This window comes from Pipistrellus hanaki (genome assembly GCF_964339955.1).
Source record: "Pipistrellus hanaki genome assembly, chromosome: 9".
Taxonomy (NCBI): Eukaryota; Metazoa; Chordata; class Mammalia; order Chiroptera; family Vespertilionidae; genus Pipistrellus; species Pipistrellus hanaki.
The window spans coordinates 53,959,913-53,979,900 of record NC_140511.1 but is presented as its reverse complement, the minus strand read 5'-3'; the positions used below and the strand labels follow the sequence as shown (position 1 = coordinate 53,979,900).

The following is a 19,988-nucleotide window of genomic DNA, read 5'->3' as shown; positions in this document are numbered from 1 at the left end:
GGCTGGGAGCGGCCAGGCCCGGAGCAGCCGGGTCTGGTGCGGCCAGGCCCGGAGCAGCGGCTGCCAGGCTGGGAGCGGCCAGGCCCGGAGCAGCCGGGTCTGGTGCGGCCAGGCCCGGAGCAGCGGCTGCCAGGCTGGGAGCGGCCAGGCCCGGAGCAGCCGGGTCTGGTGCGGCCAGGCCCGGAGCAGCGGCTGCCAGGCTGGGAGCTGCCAGGCCCGGAGCAGCCGGGTCTGGTGCGGCCAGGCCAGGAGCAGCGGCTGCCAGGCTGGGAGCGGCCAGATCCGGAGCAGCAGCTGCCAGGCTGGGAGCGGCCAGGCCCGGAGCAGCCGGGTCTGGTGCGGCCAGGCCCGGAGCAGCGGCTGCCAGGCTGGGAGCCGCCAGGCCCGGAGCAGCCGGGTCTGGTGCGGCCAGGCCCGGAGCAGCGGCTGCCAGGCTGGGAGCGGCCAGGCCCGGAGCAGCCGGGTCTGGTGCGGCCAGGCCCGGAGCAGCGGCTGCCAGGCTGGGAGCGGCCAGGCCCGGAGCAGCCGGGTCTGGTGCGGCCAGGCCGGGAGCAGCGGCTGCCAGGCTGGGAGCGGCCAGGCCCGGAGCAGCCGGGTCTGGTGCGGCCAGGCCAGGAGCAATGGCTGCCAGGCTGGGAGCAGCCAGGCCCGGAGCAGCGGCTGCCAGGCTGGGAGCGGCCAGATCCGGAGCAGCAGCTGCCAGGCTGGGAGCGGCCAGGCCCGGAACAGCCGGGTCTGGTGCGGCCAGGCCAGGAGCAATGGCTGCCAGGCTGGGAGCAGCCAGGCCCGGAGCAGCGGCTGTCAGGCTGGGAGCGGCCAGGCCCGGAGCGGCCGGGACCGGAGCAACCGGTCCCAGAGCAGCCGGGTCGGGTGCGGCCAGGCCTGAAGCAGCAACAGCCAAGTCCAGAGCAACTAGGTCGGGAGCGGCAGTGACCAGACCCGGAGCAGCTGGTTGTGGAACGAACCAGAGCAACAGAGGCCAGGCCCGGAGCAGCCAGGCCCGAAACAGCTCGCTCCTCGCCTGTACCTGCCCACAGCTGCCTCTCAGACATGGCTGGAAACTTTTGCGGGAACTTGAGGGTCTGCTGAATCAAGTGATGAAGGCTTAGATCTGGATGTGTTGAGTTAGTATAGCGCTGGGGTGCTGATCTGTGAGTGCCTTGGGTGGGGCCTGGATGAGGCTGGTTGACCTATTTGGAAATGTCTTTTGTGTGAAGTGTATCATTGGGCATGTGGAGGTATTATTGATATGAGAAAATGCTAAGTAACAGATTTACTATCTGAAAAGGGATTTACTATCGGGGAAAGGGAGGGAGGAAGAGACTGAACATAAACTGTGCACCTATGGATGAGGACAATGGGGGATGGGGAGGGGGCAGAGGGTGGGGTGGGAACCTGGTGGAGGGGGGAAGAAAAGAGGAACCTTTGTAATAATATGAACAATAAAGATTGATTTAAAAAAAAAAAAAAATAAAAAAAAATAAAATGATGCCCAAACCTAGCTGGTTTGGTTCAGTGGGTAGAGCATCAGCTTTCAGACTAAAGGGTCCTGGGTTCAATTCTAGTCAAGGGCACACAGGAAACAGTTGATCAATGATTCTTTGATGTTTCTATCTCTATCTCCCTTTCCCTTTCTCTCTGAAATCAATAAAAATATATTTTAAAAATAATCTATACTAATAAAAGGGTAATATGCTAATTAGACCAAACATCTTCTAGACAACCTTCCAGACGCACTTCTGGACAAAACTATGGTGGTGGGGCCCAGACAGAGATGGTTTGGGGCGATCAGGCCAGCAGGGGAGAGCAGTTAAGGGGGTCAGGCCAGCAGGGTAGAGCTGATAAGGGGGTCAGGCCAGCAGGGGAGAGCAGTTAAGGGGGTCAGGCCGGCAGGGGAGAGCAGTTAAGGGGTCAGGCTTGCAGGGGAGAGCAGTTAAGGGGGTCAGGCTGGCAGGGGAGAGCAGTTAAGGGGTCAGGCTGGCAGGGGAGAGCAGTTGGGGGGGATCAGGCTGGCATGATTATTGGTAATTGGAAAAAAAATTTACTTCTGACGATTATGTGATATCCTTGGGATAACTTATCTGTCTTTTTACTGCCTTACATAAAGCAAGTGGCTCAAAAATTAAAAAAAAAAAAAGATGGCTCTTTTTAAACACAACTATAAATTGCACACACAAAAATCTATTAGCATTTATGAGTAATTTTAAAAGTAACCAGAATAAATCCCAATTGAGACAGAAAGGCTTCTATAATAAATCATGGGATAAAAGTAAGAAACAAAAAACACAATTTATTATTTATTTTCTTCTGTAGACATGGTCAGACTTAAAAGTTGTTCCATGGAAAATTACCAAAGCGTCTATGAGAGGTTATCATGGCTTACAGTTCTCAGAGATAAAAAAGATCCATACTCTGGAAGATAATCCTATTTGCCTGCCAATAGCTACATCTCCCCTTCCTCCTCAATAACAAAAGACCATTTTATTCAGGGCAGCTACATTTTCCTGCTTCCCGGCAGCCTGGGCTTTGGTTTAGGACATCTCTCTAAAAGGAGAGAACACATCCTTCTTTGCTTTTGCATCGAAGCGTGGAACTTGGCTGTGATGGTTAGAGCTCTAGCAGCTCTCTTGGACTACAAGGACCAGGGCCACCCCTTACAAACAGCAGATCAAAGAATTAGAAAAAGCTTGGGTCCTTGATGACTTTATGAAGCTACCATACCTAACCTAAACTGCCTGCTTCAAGTCAGCAGCTGTGTATCACTGCAGGTTGCCCAGGAAACCAGAGAGGGTTGGACCTGCATTACCATTATTTGCTCACCATCCAGAACTGAAATATTATTGCTGATATGTACAAGATCTCACTCATCTAGGGGAAATGGTGAACAACATAAACTGATAAACAAGAACAGACCCAGAGATAAGGAGCCATGGGTCAAACTGTTGGGCCTCAAAGGGAGGGTGGGGATAAAAGGGAGAGATCAACCAAAGGACTTATGTGCACATATATGAGCCTAACCAGTGGTCCAGGACAATAGGGGGGTGGGGACATGAGTGTGGGGGGGATTGGGATGGGGGATTGAGACAAATATGTGATACCTCAATCAATAAAGAAATTTTAAAAAAAGATTTATTTCACATGAAAAAATAAATATTGTGTGTTTAAGCCATCATTAAGTCTGTTTTTTTTTTTTTTTTTTTTTGGTTTGGTTTGTTTTGGTGTTTTTCTTTCTTAACTGATCACTTACCTTCAGATAAATTAAGAATTTTTATCTCCTTTTCACAGATGAGGCAACTGAGATCTGGAGAGGTAAGATGACTTGCACAATATCAAATTAATAAGAAGTTGGTCTTGGCTCCAAGCTCAATGCTTTTTCACTAAAAATGGACTCTTAACAGGATCTAAATGTAAAAAAATAAAGATAAAAACATTAAATATAAACATAAATGTAGGCATATTACAGTGGAAATGGCATGACAGTACATGAATTGGTACATCCACTTTTTAAAAAGTGCTGTTTATGATGTGGAAGAAGACTAAATTCTATTATATTCCAGTAGTGAGGGGAGAGAGCTATAGTAAATAAACAGAATAAAAATGGGATTGGGATAGACAGATACAGTGCTTGTGATACATAGGTTTTACTGTACTGCTCCCATTTTAAATAAATAAGAACTCCAACTAAAAGTTTATTTTGCTCAGCAATAGGACTTCAAGATATAGGGTATGTTTTCCCATTAAATCCTTAACTGGAATCTTTCTTCACCTTTACCGCTACTTTTAAAAAATTAACTTTGGCCTTAGTCTGTCACAGAGATCAGTAATAAAGCAAAATACCTCAAATTTTTTTTGAAACCCCACTATCTAACTATAAAATTCAAAGCAGTTAGCTCATGTGCAAACTCACTAGTGAACGTAATTATTTCTAAGCAGTCTGTGAGAAAATAAGATGTGTTCATATTTTAAGAACAGATATATTTCTTTATTTTTATGGTATATTTAACATAAAAATCTTAAGCAGAAGAACAACCATTATGCATGTTAGATGTGGGAAAGGCAAATGGCTTTCTTTTATTAACACACCATGGTCAAAATTAAACAACAGATTGAATCCTAACCCTTTCTATGTACTTGGACATTACTTGCCCCTCTGAGTCTCAATTTTTCTACCTATAAAATTAAAATAATACTTTGTAAGTTTTTGATTGGGTGGAAAAAAAAGAATGAATACAATGTGAGTAGCATAATACATGGCAATAGTAAATGCTCAATAAATATTAATACCCTTCCTGTCTTGAAAATGAAATAGCTATATATTGAAATAATAAAAATATGTTCTGTTAAAAAAAACAATGAACCAGTTTGACATACAACCTTTAAATGTCATTTTTTGAAGGGCCACGTTGGCACTCTCTGAGCATTGCCATACCAGAGATGAGCTATAGGCCGATGGAAAGACACATACAAGGAAGAAGAACACAATCCCTTCCTCCCTGGCATTAAAACAGAGATTTTGCAAGAGGCCCAGGTTTCTTTCTCCAAGGCACTGCCCCAAGCCAAGAAACCTGGGTTGCTGCTTGTTACTGTCAATGTCATAATGCTAACGGTGAAAAGGAGTGGGGTAGAGAAAAAATGGCTTCCAAGTTTCTCCATGGCAGCAGAAATGAGCACAACTGGTACCCTGATGCTCAACTCCGTTTTTCCCTTTGAAAATGAGCATCAGTGGGAAAGTGAGGTTCAAAATACTTCAACCCTTCCCTGTATCAAGACATCAGTATAGATGTTAGTGTTTCTCATGCTCATATCAGCAAAAAAAGACATCAATCCAGGAACCCATTACATGGCCTTTTTCCCTACGTAACCATCAGTTACAGTATCCTTGATAACAGAGAATTCTGAGACCAAAATTTATCTTAGAGATGGTTTGGTTCAGGCCTTACTTTTATAAAAGTTTATAAAACACAGGGAGGTTAACTGATTTGGCCAAGATCATTTGGTAAAGCCAGGACTGGAATCTGCCTATCAAATTCTAATTAAGCTTACCTTTTACCATATCATGGTGGGGTTTTCTTTCATATTTCAGATTGAAAGGCATTAAAATGATTGCAGTTTTTCATTTTCCTAATACATCATTTGAAAATGTTAGGAGCCTGTTTTCAAAAGTCTATAAACTAGTTGCATATATTAAACATAAAAATAACAAATTTCCCCTTTCTAGATCTTCAATTATTTAGAAAAAGTTAATCATGTGTCATGCCAAATATAGTCAACTCAATTACTCACAAAACTTAAAAGATTACCTACTTTAAGGATTATTTTAAACACATTTAAAAATCCTACACTTGATTCCTCCAGCTACCCAATATTTACTAGAATATTTTGCACACCTAAGTCATCCAAAAGGTCCTTAGAAAGTGGAAAGCAATTTAAATATTATTCTAAATAACACAAAATTGGTTTCGTATAGAGATATACACAACAAATCCCAAAACAAAGACATTGGTGTAACTGATACTCACTAAATCAATAGTGTTTTTGTTTTGTTTTGTTGCTTTGTTTTTAATTGACCTTTCAGAGAGAGAGGGGAAAAAACATCCATCAACCACCTTCCACATGCCCCACACCCACACCCCATTTAGGCATGTGCCTTTCAGTGTAGGGGACAATACTCCAACCAATTGAGCCACACTGGCCAGGACTCAATAACTAGTATTTTGAAAGTTATCCTCATTGCCTTCATTGTGCATTACATTTTAACTGGGCTTTACAGACCACATACCAGCTTGCCAAAAAGCATACTGAATGGGTGTATACTACAAATTGTGTGATGTGAACAAGAACTATCTCAGGAGATCAGAGAAAAGTAAACACAACACGGACCTGAACCGTGCAAGATGAGTAAAATTAGGATAGAACAGAATGAGTAACCACACGGAGATAGAAATAAATTTTTCACTCATACTACAACGTTGGACCAGATCATGGAGAGTTTAAAGACCAAAATGAGAAAAGTTTATGTTCACCCTAATAACAAGAGTGATATTATCTGAGATTTCATTTCTAATTCTTAATGTTCACATTAGCTTCTCTTTTTTTAAATTCTCGACCCTATTAACTGAGGAATGTTTGTTGAAACTTTTGTTGTTTAACTTGTTAAAGTTTCATAAGACAAGAACTCACACTTGGCTTAAATCAGAATAAATCCTGAGACAATTTCTATGAGGGGTAAGATGCTAGAATCTGGATATTGCCTGACTCTAATTATTCATCAGAATTTACCAGGGAAGACTTTAAGAAACAAATAATTTATATAGGCTGTACAAGAAGCTATAGATATTCTGATCTAAATCTGATATAGTCATATTACTTTAAGAATTCCTTAAAGCCACTGTCTTATCAATTCTAAATCCACAATCTCCTTCTATCAGAAATATTTGCATTTAATCTCACTCTCCCTCCACGTTTGTTTTTTTTTAAACAAGATAACACATCATTTGTTGTTCATATTCATCCATGGATTTAATAGCCTTAATAAAAGGCAGCGATGGCAGACAGCACTTATTACTCAATTATGTAAAATGTACATTATCCAATTTAGGAGTTTAGTGGAGAGCACCATCCACAATAACCACATTTCCTCCCTGAATTAGTACTTAGCAGGTGCAACAAGGAAATACCATTTTCTCATGTTCTGAAACTGAAAGAGCTCACCACACACCCGACCATTTCTCACTTAAGGGAAAACAATAACACAAATGACTTTCTCCTCTCCCAAGTGTCAGGGGTCACTGCCTTAACAGAACGGGCAGAAGAGCAGGATTCACCGGCCTAGCTTTGCTCGCTCGGCAGCGCGGGGGAGTTGGGGGGAGGTGGTGAGCATTACCCGGGAATTTGTGGGTACAACAACCACCTCAACAGTTGGCACCCCCGTCACCCATCAACCTGTCAAGGCCAGGCTGGAACCACGCCTGGGTCTTGGTCCAGCACCCACCCACCCCCCGCCAGCTCCTCGCCAAGTGCCTGTCACCCTCATCCACCCCAAAAAAAGCCTGGGTGCCCTGCAGCGAATGGAGCGGAGGCAAGGACCCCGCCCCCCACCCACCACCCCAGCCCTCCGCTGCAAGTTCGAGCTGGAAGCCCCCTCCCACCCATGCCTTCCCACGGGGTGGCCCCAACCCATCCTCAGTACCCAGCAAGGCAGAAGACCCCGCCCCAGCCTCCCGAGGTACTGATCCGCACCTACCTTCGAGATCACGAGCCTTCCCTAGCCCCAGTCTCGACCCCCCCGAATCTCCGCCAGCAAATGCCTGCCCCGCACAGACCTGTCCTGTCTTGCCAGCTTCCAGTTTGCAGCTCAGCTCTGTACTCTCTGCCCACCGAGCGCTCCCGCCTCCTCGCTGCCTTGGCAACAGTCCCCGCCCCCCTGCAGCCGGTGATTGGTCCGACTGGGATCGCCAAGGCGCTGATTGGCTGGTGCGGGGACGAGACTTCTCAGCGGGCAGAGCTTACACTGAGAAGCCGAGGGGAAGTTAAGCCAAGAGGGACGTGGCGCTCGGCTACGCGGGCGGAGAAGCCGCGCCCCTTCCTTCGTTCGCTTTCAAGGGGAAGCCTGTAGAGCAAGATTTGGGCGGCTGAGCTGCCGTCCCAGGAGCGGCCGTCCCTTGGTTACCGGCAGTGCCCAAACCAGGTAGCGACGGGCTGTCAGGCCCATTTCCTCCCACGGGTCTCACACCCTTGAGCCTCCTCCCCACCCACCTCCGTTATGCTGGGCCCTCAGCCACAGAGGCTTGACTGCTTTTTACTCCACCTTCTCTCACACCCATCTGCGGGGACTTATCTCTTATCTCTACATCCAACACCCTCTAGAGCTGAGGCATCTACTCCCAACCATCATTTTAAAGATGGGGAAAGCTGAAGCTCCAAGATACACATGGCTCGAGGGTTAGAGAAGCTCTTGGAAGACCAAGACTGATTTCAAAGCTTGAGTGCCAAGCAATATCACTTCTCTGAGCCTTACATAGCTTTCTCCTTTGTGAAAATGGCATGATTTATTTCACAGTTGTTAGTGAAGATTACATGAGGTAACATTCCAGAAAACCAATACAGAACCTGTTGCATATGCAAGAAATAATAGCTTTTTTAAAATCAGGAAATAATAGAAGATAGTAGCTAAGTGCACCAGTTTGGAGCCAGGCTGTCCGGGTTGCAAAACCAGACTCACCGCAAATCAACTCCATGGCAGGGTAAGTTACTTAAACGCTCTGTACTTCGGTTTCCTTGTTTCTAAAATGGGGGTTAAAATACCACCCTCCTCCTTTGAGCAAAAGAAGTTAATAGGAAAGTGATTGGCACCTAGTTAGTGTTTTGTAAATGTCAGCCATGGCTGAGCTAGGACAATAATTCAGGTTTGGTTTCCAAGATCAACAATCTTTACTCTTATATCTTCTCATCTATACACTTAGAACAATGCCTCATAGTTAAGCTCCTAGATAAGGCTCAGGAGAAAATGCTTTCCCATTTTCTATAAATCAAAATCTCAAACTGTCTCCCTCATCCTCATGAAAGTCCTGACTCATGATGATGTGATGACTCTGCGTCCTCTGAAGGTTTGTTAGTAGAAGCAAACATGAGAAAAACAATCACCTTCAGTTTTCATGGATAGATTGAAGAGTAAAAGGGCTAGAGAAAGAAAGGATGTTCAAGATGTTATGGTGTAGGAGCACTACATTTCAATTTGAAATGCATGGGAAATATTTTAGTATTGGTTATGTATCATTGGTAACCAATCTATATATATAAAAGGCTAATATGCTAAGTGTCCCTCCAACTGTCTGACAGGTCACTATGATGTGCACTAACCATCACGGGGCAGATGCTCAATGCAGAAGCTACCGTGACACACTCTGGCCATTTACAAAGAAACAGCACCGCCTGTGAGACCTGGTGCCCACAAAGCAACCCTCAGCTTCCCCCAAGTGGGACACAGGCCCCACCATCACTCCAGAGCAACAGCCCACCAAATCACACCCAATGCTGCCCAGACCCCATGGCACAAAATGTGGCCCACAGCCCACCCCAGCCCAGAAACAGCGGCTATGGGTGCCAGGTAATGATGTCACGTAGCAATGCCTAGCCTCCTTGGAGTTTCTTCAGCCCAGGAATACAACTTGCTTTATAGCCAGGTGCAAACATTTTACACTTTAACCAAATGTCTGTGAAGTGTTTTCATGTGCCTCATCTCATTTGACCCTCACAGAAGTTATGGAGTAGGTAGATAGGAGACTCAATAGAATCCTATTTTCATTAGCCAGGAAACAGAGATTAAGACAGTTTAGAACCTTGACCTGATTGAAAAGAAGTAAGAAATAGTGAAACTTGAAAATGACTTCAGGTTTTCTCACTGCGCAGAATATAGTCAAGCACTGCTGCAGTTAAATATTTTACCTCTTGTTCTCCGTGCATGATCTACAATAATAATTTGCTTCATGATGATATTTATTGCTGTGTTGCTAACAATTACCTGAAAGAGAAGTTGGAGTGCTTCACTGGGCTGAAAAAAGTTTAGCTAAATCAGAAAACAGGTCTAATTAAGCAAGTTTACATATATATATATATATATATATATATATATATATATATATCTCGTTGGCGCCAATCACACACATGTTTCCATCTGTCATTGCCAATTGTGAATTTGGTTGACACTTCTATTATAGAGAAAGGGTGAATATCGATATTAAAATATTTCTTCAAATTAATTTCTTTACAATGTGCACAAATTTGTACACCTGGGCTTCTAGTATTAGTGTAAGATCAGAAAGTAATATCACATCCCAACACTGTGGAAAACACTGAGTTGTGAATACATTAAAGGCAGGAATTATCTTCTACTTTTTTATTACCTGTTATCTACCACAGGGTCATCATTTTTTATTATCAATGTTTTTCTTATTCCTTCCCTCTGGTTCATCAGTAAAATAAGTTCTATACAAACATCAACTCCCTTGCCTTTCTTTTCCTCTCTTTCTCTCACCTGACAAAAACCCAGCCCTTGGTGAACCCAAAATATGTCTTATCCTTGTCTGTACCACTATAGCTCTACAGAAGAAACATCATTTGTCCTATGTCTCTAAAGTCATGGTCATCAACCTAGGACAGAATCTAACCACTGCCTAACAATCCTCCAATGTTTCTTCAGCATATTTTCTCTTCCATTCCACACTTCTCCTTGCATATCAGATGCCCTGTTTTTCCTTCCCACTCATTAGCAGCTGACCCTAGTCAGCTTTGTTAAAAACCTCCTTGTTGAGAACCTCCCTGTATAAGTTAAATAACTCTTGCTTTTAAAGCAGGGTTCCTTGACAGCAACACTATTGACACTTTGGGCTACAGTTTTGTTGTGGGGAATTGATTTTTGGTTTGGGTTTTTTTTTTAAATATATTTTTATTGATTTCAGAAAGGAAGGGAGATGGAGAGAGATAGAAACATCAATGATGAGAGAGAATCATTGATCGGCTACCTCCTGCACACTCCCTATTGGGGATCGAGCCTGCAACCCAGACATGTGCCCTGACCAGGAATTGAATCTGTGACCTCCTGCTTCATAGGTCAGTGCTCAACCATTGAGCAATACAACCAGGCTGTTGTTGGGAATTGTTTTGAGCATTATAGAATGTTAGCAGTATTCCCGGTATCTATACTCTAGAATCTAGATGCTAATAACACCAACTCCAGATTGTGTCAACCAAAAATATCTCTGGACAATGTCAGTTACCCATTGAAAAGTAAAATCTCCCCTAGTTGAGAACCATTGATTTAAAACAGCAGAAGTCAATTCCAGCTGACATAATGAAAAGGGGGATTTACTGAGAGGATAGAGGAGTAATTCATAAACTAATTAGAGAAAGAATCCCAGAGGCAGGAGATCTTGGGCCTCCTTTCTCAAAGTGATAATTAGGCTATCTCTCTCTCTCTCTGTCTTTGGGTATTCCTAATTAAGTTTAAATTTCTCAGTAGGAAGAATCTAAGTCCTGGTTAGGTAAAACATTCACTCCTGTTGCCTAGGGAATAGAGTCTATAACTAGAATCAAGCTGGGAAGAAGTGTTCAACAGAAAACAAGATGAAACAACAACAACAAAAGGAATAGCCACCATACTTTCCCCATGTTCTGTACCTGTATTGGCTAAAGTGACATGAAACCTATCTACAGAGGCTTCAATAAACTGGGGTTTATTTTTCTATGTTAAAAGTAAGTCTGGAAGTAGGTAGTTGTTGGCATTGATTCAGCTGCTAAGCAATATCATCACCACCTCTTTCCTTTCCTCAGCTCTGTCTTTTCATGTTCAAGCCTATTGAAAGTTGAAAGATGGCTGTCATACTTCCTGACATCATGAATCAATCACATTCAGAAGTCGGAAAACGGGGAGGAGGGAAGGAGCAAAGGGACCTTTTATGTGAGAAGTTCCTTCTCCTTTTATCAGCAAAGGAAAAGCTTTCACTCAACAACCTTTAAGTTCCATTGACCAGAAATAGGTTAAGTGGCCATTCTTTTAGCTGCAAGATGATGTGCTGCTCACGTCCTCCTTCAGGAAGGGACTGGCTGCCCAGTTGTGAGGAATGTGGTTAGCTGACAGCATGCTCCTGTTACCTGCTTCAGAGTCCACCTCAGCTCTAGAGCCCAAGTTACACTCTTCTTGGGGAGAGTCCCAGCCAATAACTAATTTTCTCCAATTAGTTATCAGTGAACTACTGTGTTTCCCCGAAAATAAGACATCCTCCGAAAATAAGACCTAGTGCATGGAAAGATAAGACATCCCCTGAAAATAAGAACTTGCGCAACTTTGGGAGAAAAAAATAATATAAGACACTCTTATTTTCGGGGAAACAGGGTAGTAACGTGGTAGTACAAGGGCCTATTCCAACACAGAACTCCACTAACTGTCAATCTTTGCTCTGGAGATCCCCATTGGGATGACAAAGACTTTGTCAGGTTTGCATCATTGTCTGCAACCTTCCTTTACATGATTCAGCTTATACGTCTTTTCCTTTTATAAGCACTACTAGAGGCCCGATGCACGAAATTCATGCAAGGAGCTCAGCCCCACCGAAGCCGGTTTGGCTCAGTGGTAGAGCGTCTGTCTGCGGACTGAAAGGTCCCGGGTTCGATTCCGGTCAAAGGCATGTACATTGGTTGCGGGCACATCCCCGGTGGGGGGTGTACAGGAGGCAGCTGGTCGATGTTTCTCTCTCATCGACATTTCTAGCTCTCTCTCTCTCTCCCTTCCTCTCTGTAAAAAATCAATAAAAATATATTTAAAAAAAAAAAGGGGGGGGGGGGTTGGCCTCAGCCCTCGCGGCCTGGCTGACACTTGGCCCTGGCAGCCTTGTGGCCCTGCGGTCCCACCCACTGATCATTCTGGAAGGTCATTCTGGAAGGTCGTTCTGCCCTCCAGTCTAATTATCATATTAGCTCTTTGTTATATAGGACTAGAGGCCTGCACCCTCTCACAATCCAGGACCCTTCAGGGGACGTCCAACTGCCTGTTTAGGCCTGACCCCTGCAGTTAGACATCCAGCAATCAGACATCCCTCTTGCAATCCGTGACCACTCGCTCCTAACTGCTCGCCTGCCTGGCTGCTCACCTCTCACCACTTGCCTGCCTGCCTGCTCACCCCTAACCACTTGTCTGCCTGCCACCCCTAACTGTTCACCTGCCTGCCTGTTTACTCCTTACCACTCAGTTCTCCACTCCTTAGTGCTGCCACAGAAGAAGGAGAGGCTCCTGCCACCACCACTGTGCTCACCAGCCATGAGCCCAGCTTCTGGCTGAGGGGCACTCCCATTGTGGGAGCACACTGATCACCAGGGAGCAGCTCCTGGGCTGAGCATCTGCCCCTGTTGGTCAGTGTGCATCAATGCAACCAGTCATTCCATCATAACGGTCACTTAGGCTTTTATATATATAGATTCCCTGATAAACCTTTTATACACTAACTCTGTATCAGCATCTTCTTCCTAGAGAACCTACTCAGTACTCTATCTTTCTAATTTCAGTAAATGGTATGCACACAGCTGCTCCAGCCAAAACCCTGTAAATCATCTCTGATTTTTAGTTTTCCTTCATATACACAGCCCTGATTTTTAGTTTTCCTTCATCTAAACCATCATCAAGGTTCTTTATGATGTCTTCTATCTTTCTGTTTAACCTCACTTCTCACTGCCCTCCTTCTCAATCACAATACCCTAGCAATGCTGGATATTTTGTTCTTAGAAATCATTTCCAGCTAAGGCCTTTGCCAAAGCTGTCCTGACTTCAGTAGACCACTATTTCTCCTACATATTACATGGCTGGATCCTTCTCATTCATTAGAACTTAATTCTCTCCCATTATTCTCCCTAATGAATAGTATAGTATGTGTGTGTATGTATATATGTATGTATGCAAATTCACTTACATATATATGTATACATATATATGCACTTTTTATTAATTTTTTTTTATCTATCTCTCACTAGACCATAAGATCCATGAGAGAATAAACCATGTTTGTGTTGTTTATTACTATTTCATCAGAACCTAGCATAGCACAGTGTCTGATGCCTATAATGGGTAATAAATACATATTTGTTGAATGAATGAATGAATAAGAATAAAAGAAAAATCACCTATAATTAGATAATTCTTAGATTCTCAGGTTGTCAGGGATTTTTTTCTCAGTGTTTTGGCAAAGGGATTTGATTTTTGTTTTTATCTTTTTTCCTTTAGAAAGAGAATAGAAATTGTATGTGCCACTTGCTGATATTTTTTTCTTTTTTTCCACTTGCTGATATTACAGTAACTAATTTATAGAAGATAAATATTAATAACAGTAAGCTATGGCCCTGGCCAGGTAACTCAATTGGTCATCCCGATATGCCGAGGTTTCAGGTTTGATCCCAAGTCAAGGTACATGCAAGAATCAACAAATGAATATATAAATAAGTGGAGGAACAAATCAGTTTCTCTCTCTCTCTCTCTCTAAAATCAATCAATAATTTTTTAAAAGAACAGTAAATTATAACATCTAGGTCCATGTTACAATGACCATAATTACAAGGGTACCTTACTTTAAAATTAAACTATCCCTACCAAAAAAAAAGTTTTAAAATGTCCTAAGAATAATAATTCTACTATCAGTCCACAATTTTAATTTTAAAAAAGAATAATCTAGAAACAAAGTAGTAGGAAGAATCCCGAAGTATATATTTCACGATTATAAGAATTTAGTGAGAATAAAGTTCAGTTGTTCTGTGGTAAGGAACATTATCAAATAAATATTGGGTGCTATACTAATAATTTTTATTTCCTTCCAGCAAAACTCTTAAAATGTGCAATGACTGAAATTATATAAATCTTATTTCTAATCTCTGGAGTTTAATTTCATGAAGTTAAAAGAAGCTAATTTTTCACTCCCCCTAAGGAATAGACAGTACAGTTCATCCAGAGATCAGAGTCTCTTCAGAGATTTCCTATAAAACTTTACTATGATGCCAAAATCGGTTTGGCTCAGTGGATAGAGCATCAGTCTGCGGACTGAAAGGTCCCAGGTTCAATTCCAGTCAAAGGCATGTACATTGGTTGCGGGCACATCCCCAGTAGGGGGTGTGCAAGAGGCAGCTGGTTGATGTTTCTCACTCATCGATGTTTCTAGCTCTCTCTCTCTCTCTCCCTTCCTCTCTATGGAAAATCAATAAAATATATTTAAAAAAAAACTTTACTATGATAAAAGTTGGTCTTAAATACTTAAAAAACTGAGTCTTCACCTCTAACTCACTCTAAAGAGATCTAAATAATGTATTTAACTTTAATGATTCATTTTTAAATCTCTGTTACGCAGATATTTTCTTATGAAATCATGAACTTTCCCAAACAAACTCATTCTTTTGTGATGCCATACATATTGTATCTTCTCACTGCCCATTCCAGGTTACAGCCCTAGGATAAGATTAACATGTGATGTCACAAGGGGATGATACAAAGAAATATGCAAAGGAAGAATGAGTTGTTACTTCAAGGTGGCAATGCATGGTGTCATAAAGGGTGTGGCCGGGTAACCTTCAAAAGAGAAGGGGAAGAATGTTGGTATAGTTAAGATATCACAAAGAGAGGGGTAAAACTAGATGCTTAAAGGGATGGGCAAACTCTGAAATCACTAGAGAGTGGGGGAAAATAATTTCACAAGAGGAAGGAGGTAGAATCTATATCTGGGAAATCAGTAATGTCAAAGATGGAACATCCTTCATTCCTTCAAGTATTACATCACATAAAACTGGAAAAGTTTTAAGACAAAGGTCACAAACGGTGCCCAGGGGTAGACTCAGCCCATAAACATGTTTTGTTAGCCAGTCTTTGGTTGGGTTGTTTTTTCCCCCTCCAATTAGTTATCAGATAACTACAATTTCTGGCTTCTCTTGAAAATGTTGGAGTTCTGAGAACCCTTGACCTACATTCCTAGCTGGCAGTGACTCACTGGAGCAGAGGAACAACTTCCGCCTTTGGATAGGGCAGATACTCTTAGTTTACCTGTCCTTACCTAGTCAGCTTTACTCATATCCACCTAGCATTTGAAGGCATTTAAGCTTATGACACTGTTTTGGGAATTTCATCCGACAAAGAGGTGAGTCTATGTTGAGAAAGTATGTTGTGGGAGGGGAAGGCAATCTGTGACACCGGAAAGTATGCAGACCTTGGAAACTCATTGTGATGATAGAAACAGCAGGATTTTATATCCTGCCATTTTTATCCCAAGAACATTCTTGCTGATCCTGCCACTCTGAACTTAGAGCATTTTGTCCCTATTTTGTATTTGAGAACTTTGCAGTCTATGCATTAATCAAGGAATTAATTCATAAGATACTTTCCATAAATTCACTAATACTAGCCTAATTCTTATTATGTGTTTATTGTCAAATATCCTTGGTATCAAACATCCCTGACCAGGTTTAAAACAAATCTCATTATCCCCAAATGGTATAAACCATTATTTCTTCGAAAGATAAGATATTTCATAACATCAACCAGCTATTTGTCCTTGGAGCATCCTATTCTCTTTACAGCTTGTATGCCCTAGCTCAGGCAGCTTCTTTTCTTAGAATCTCTCTCTCTCACTAAATTCCTAGTCATTCTATAAAGAACAAATGGAGAAATCACTTTCCCTAACCATACTCTCCTATCTTTAAGAAACAACTCCTGCCAGATGGTGTGGCTCAGTGGTTGAGCTTAGACCTATGAACCTTGGAAGTTTTGGTTCGATTCACAGCCTGGGGCATGCCCAGATTTCGGGCTTGATCCCCAGTGTGAGGCTTGCAGGAGGCAGCCGATTAGTGATTCTCTCTCATCATTGATGTTTCAATCTCTCTCTCCCTTTCCCTTCCTCTCTGAAATCAATAAAAATGTATTTTAGAACAAGAAACAACTCCTCCCTTAGGCTGTCATAGAATTTTGAAGATATATTTAATATAGAACTCCTTTATTACAAAACTGCAGTAGGTTTTCTTTTCTAATTTATTAACCTCCTTTGGTAAAATTCAAGAATGTGAGTTACTAAAAGAATTTTTGTATATTAAGGGCCTGGCATCTAAAGACATTTAATAGATATCTGTTCATGAATGGTCATAAGCAGGTATAGAAATTGGCTACGTCAGAAGGTTATGGGGTGGGGCTGTGATGGGACATTCTATTATGCAATAAAAAATTGTCATAAGGGGATGGAGCAGAATATGATGTCATGAGAAAAAATCTATGAAAATTTACCTAATGCCACTAGTCGGAAAGTGTTGGGTACAACAGGAAGGGGAGCTGGACCCTAGAGTGACACTATTTAGACCACTAGAGTCACACCAGTCTCTTGGGAATCCTCCCATGTCCAGATAAGCATTAACATCCACCACAGTTCTCTCAGTTGATGACAACAATGTTGTCTACCTATGTCAATACAACTTTGGGTAACATGTTGTATTGAGATGGTATTGGCTGGGATTCTGCCTGGACTGTAAGCCAGTTTCTGAACTGATATGCTTGTACTGGTCAACAGGTCAAATCTTAGATATGGGTCCCGGGCTATGAATTGGTTTGGCATTTTTCTTGGCTATGAAATAATCCTTTAATTGAAATTATGAGCTACAGCCGAAACCCGTTTGGCTCAGTGGTAGAGCGTCGGTCTGCGGACTGAAAAGTCCCGAGTTCGATTCCAGTCAAGGGCATGTACCTTGGTTACGGGCACATCCCCGGTAGGGGGTGTGCAAGAGGCAGCTGGTCGATGTTTCTCTTTCATCGACATTTCTAGCTCTCTATCTTCTCCCTTCCTCTGTGTAAAAAAAATCAATAAAATATTTTTTTTAAAGGAAAAAAAAAATCATGAGCTACATCAAACCACAAACTGTGATAAAAATTCAAGGATAAAAGAACTAACCCCATGCTGGAGCCTTGATCTTGGACTCTCCAGACTCCATAACTATAAGCAATAGATTGCTGTTGTTTATATGCTACTGAGTCTGTGTTATTTTGATATAGCAACCCAAATGAACTAAGACAGTGGTCGGCAAACTCATTAATCAACAGAGCCAAATATCAACAGTACAATGATTGAAATTTCTTTTGAGAGCCAAATTTTTAAAACTTAAACTTCTTCTAATGCCACTTCTTCAAAATAGACTCGCCCAGGCTGTGGTATTTTGTGAAAGAGACACACTCAAGGGGCCAAAGAGCTACATGTGGTTGGAGAGCCGCAGTTTGCTGACCACTGGACTAAGAAAATACAAGTCAAGTAAGTTTAACTTTGAAGTTTTTATCCTGTATTATGCTCTTTAATATTTTGGAACAAACTAACACCTTACTAATGTTTATGGCATTAGTTCTCTCTCACGTAAATGAAATCAAAGTTGTTGTTTTATTTTTAATATATTTTATTGATTTTTCACAGAGAGGAAGAGAGAGGGATAGAAAGTTAGAAACATCTATGAGAGAGAATCATAGATCAGCTGCCTCTTGCACACCCCCTACCGGGGATGTGCCTGCCGCCAAGGTACATGCCCTTGACCGGAATCGAACCCGGGACCCTTAAGTCTCCAAGCCGACGCTCTATCCACTGAGCCAAACCGATTTCGGCGAAATCAAAGTTATTTTATAATAATACTAAGATGTTATTTATGTTAACATGCAATGGATTGATCATTGCTAACTTTAAATAAATCAATTAAAATGTCTTTTTTTAAAATGCCTTTAAAGTTTTCTTGGTTCAATTTCCAATATGAAAGTATAAGTGTAAAGGAATCTGAAGATCAAAAATCTGAGAATTTCTACCCTGGCCAGTGTGGCTCAGTTGGTTGGCCACTGTCCCATGCATGGAGAAGTCCCTACTTTCATTCCTGGTCAGGGCACATGTCTGGTTTTCAGGCTTGATCCCCAGTGGGAGATGTGCAAGGGGCAGCTGATCTATATTTCTCTCTCTCTCCCTAAAATCAACAAAAACATATTTTTTTTAAAATCAAAGACTGATATTTCCTTTCTGGAGAGAATGTTGAAGAGAAACTAAAGGAAAGGCTAGAGTCAGAGGAGTCTCCAGCTACAAAAACTAGGTTTGGGTTGTTTTATGTTCAAAGTTGAGGGTGATGGGAAAAGTCAAGGAGCAACTGCCATGAAGGTACTATTACTACAGGGGACAGATAGGGAGAGGGAAGTTTAAAGATCTTTTTCTCTTTGCCCTGGCGGGTGTGGCTCAGTTGGTTGGGTGTCATCCTGTGCCAGTTCAATTCCCAGTCAGGGCACTTGCCTGGATTTTGGGATCAACCCCCCAGTAGGGGGAATGCAGCCAATCATTTACACTCTCACATCCATGTTTCTCTCCCTCTCCCTTCCTCTCTCTCTAAAACTCAATTTAAAATATAAATAAAGATATTTTTCTCTGTGTTCTTTCCACTTCTAATTATATTTTGATTTATATATTTGTTTTTTAATATATTTTTATTGATGAGAGAGAGAGAGAGAGAGAGAGAGAGAGAGAGAGAGAGAGAGAGAGAGAGAGACACCAAATGATGAGAGAGAATAATTGATTGGCTGCCTCCCCCACACTGGGGATTGAGCCCACAACCCAGGCATGTGCTCTGACTAGGAATCAAACTATGACCTCCCGGTTCATAGATCAACACTCAACTGCTGAGCTACACCTGCCAGGCTATATTTGTTTCTTATAATGTGGCACTCAGAGATCAGACCAACTCAACCAGTATGAAGCCTCATTCGCTCAGCTAGACCATGTAAGGTTGTTTTTGCTGGCTTACTGAAGTCAAAACACTAAATTCCTGATGTGGTAAGCATTCATTAGATGGTTGTCGTAGTAAACTGAATTGTGTCTACTCCAACTTTCTCACTTGATAGCAGCATGTTTCTGTACAAGTTTTCCTCTCTGGGCATCAATTTTCTCATCTGTAAAATCTGTAAAATTTACTTAAGTAAATGATAATTTGTAGGCCTTTATTGAAAGATTACTCTCTCCCAGGTACTAAGTTTTACCTCCACTGTCCTGTGTAATTCTTACAACAATCTGAAAGATAGTATTATTATTGTTTTCGTTTTATGCATGAGAAATTTGCAGCACAAAGAAGTTAGGCATCTTGCTCAAAGATGCCAGGATTCAAAGCCAGGTAGTCAGCCTCCAAAGGTCCCCTACCACTAACACTGTAATCTCCCCGGGGTGCCTAAACCAATTACAGCACCGTGCCCACTGCAGCTGAAAGGATTTTCTATGGCTTCTCTTTTGTTTATCATTAGCTGCAAATTCCACAGTTTTTAGAGTGGGAAGTGACTCAGCCTCCCTCAAAGTCTCGCCAAGGTTCCCCTAACACAAGAAGTGGGTCCAAAAGCCAAGCAGCCAAAAATACAACTGTCTGCTCTCACCGCTTGCTTTGTGGTCTTTTAAGGAGAAGGGAAAGTGTGGACTAGGGAGAGA

The 19,988-nt window shown here is 42.3% G+C and overlaps 1 protein-coding gene and 1 long non-coding RNA gene across 5 annotated transcripts in view; one reads left to right on the top strand and one right to left on the bottom strand.

Annotated features, from left to right (window-relative positions):
• Positions 1–7,417, bottom strand: part of NUCB2 (nucleobindin 2) — a 41,190-nt gene extending 33,773 nt beyond the window's left edge. The window contains exons 1-2 of one of the 2 annotated variants that reach the window (XM_084895476.1): positions 7,323–7,417; positions 3,248–3,401 (exon numbers count right to left, since the gene is read on the bottom strand). The gene's annotated coding sequence lies outside the window, so the exon portion shown is untranslated. Of the gene's footprint in view, positions 1–3,247; positions 3,402–7,243 lie in introns of both variants that reach the window. The other variant, XM_084895477.1, reaches the window with a different exon arrangement.
• A 92-nt stretch (positions 7,418–7,509) lies between these two features.
• LOC311628323 overlaps positions 7,510–19,988 on the top strand; it is a 34,939-nt gene continuing 22,460 nt past the window's right edge. For 2 of the 3 annotated variants that reach the window (XR_014796007.1, XR_014796008.1), the window contains exons 1-2: positions 7,510–8,243; positions 17,695–17,807. This is a non-coding gene — a long non-coding RNA (uncharacterized lncRNA). The remainder of the gene's footprint in view (positions 8,244–17,694; positions 17,808–19,988) is intronic. The other variant, XR_014796006.1, reaches the window with a different exon arrangement.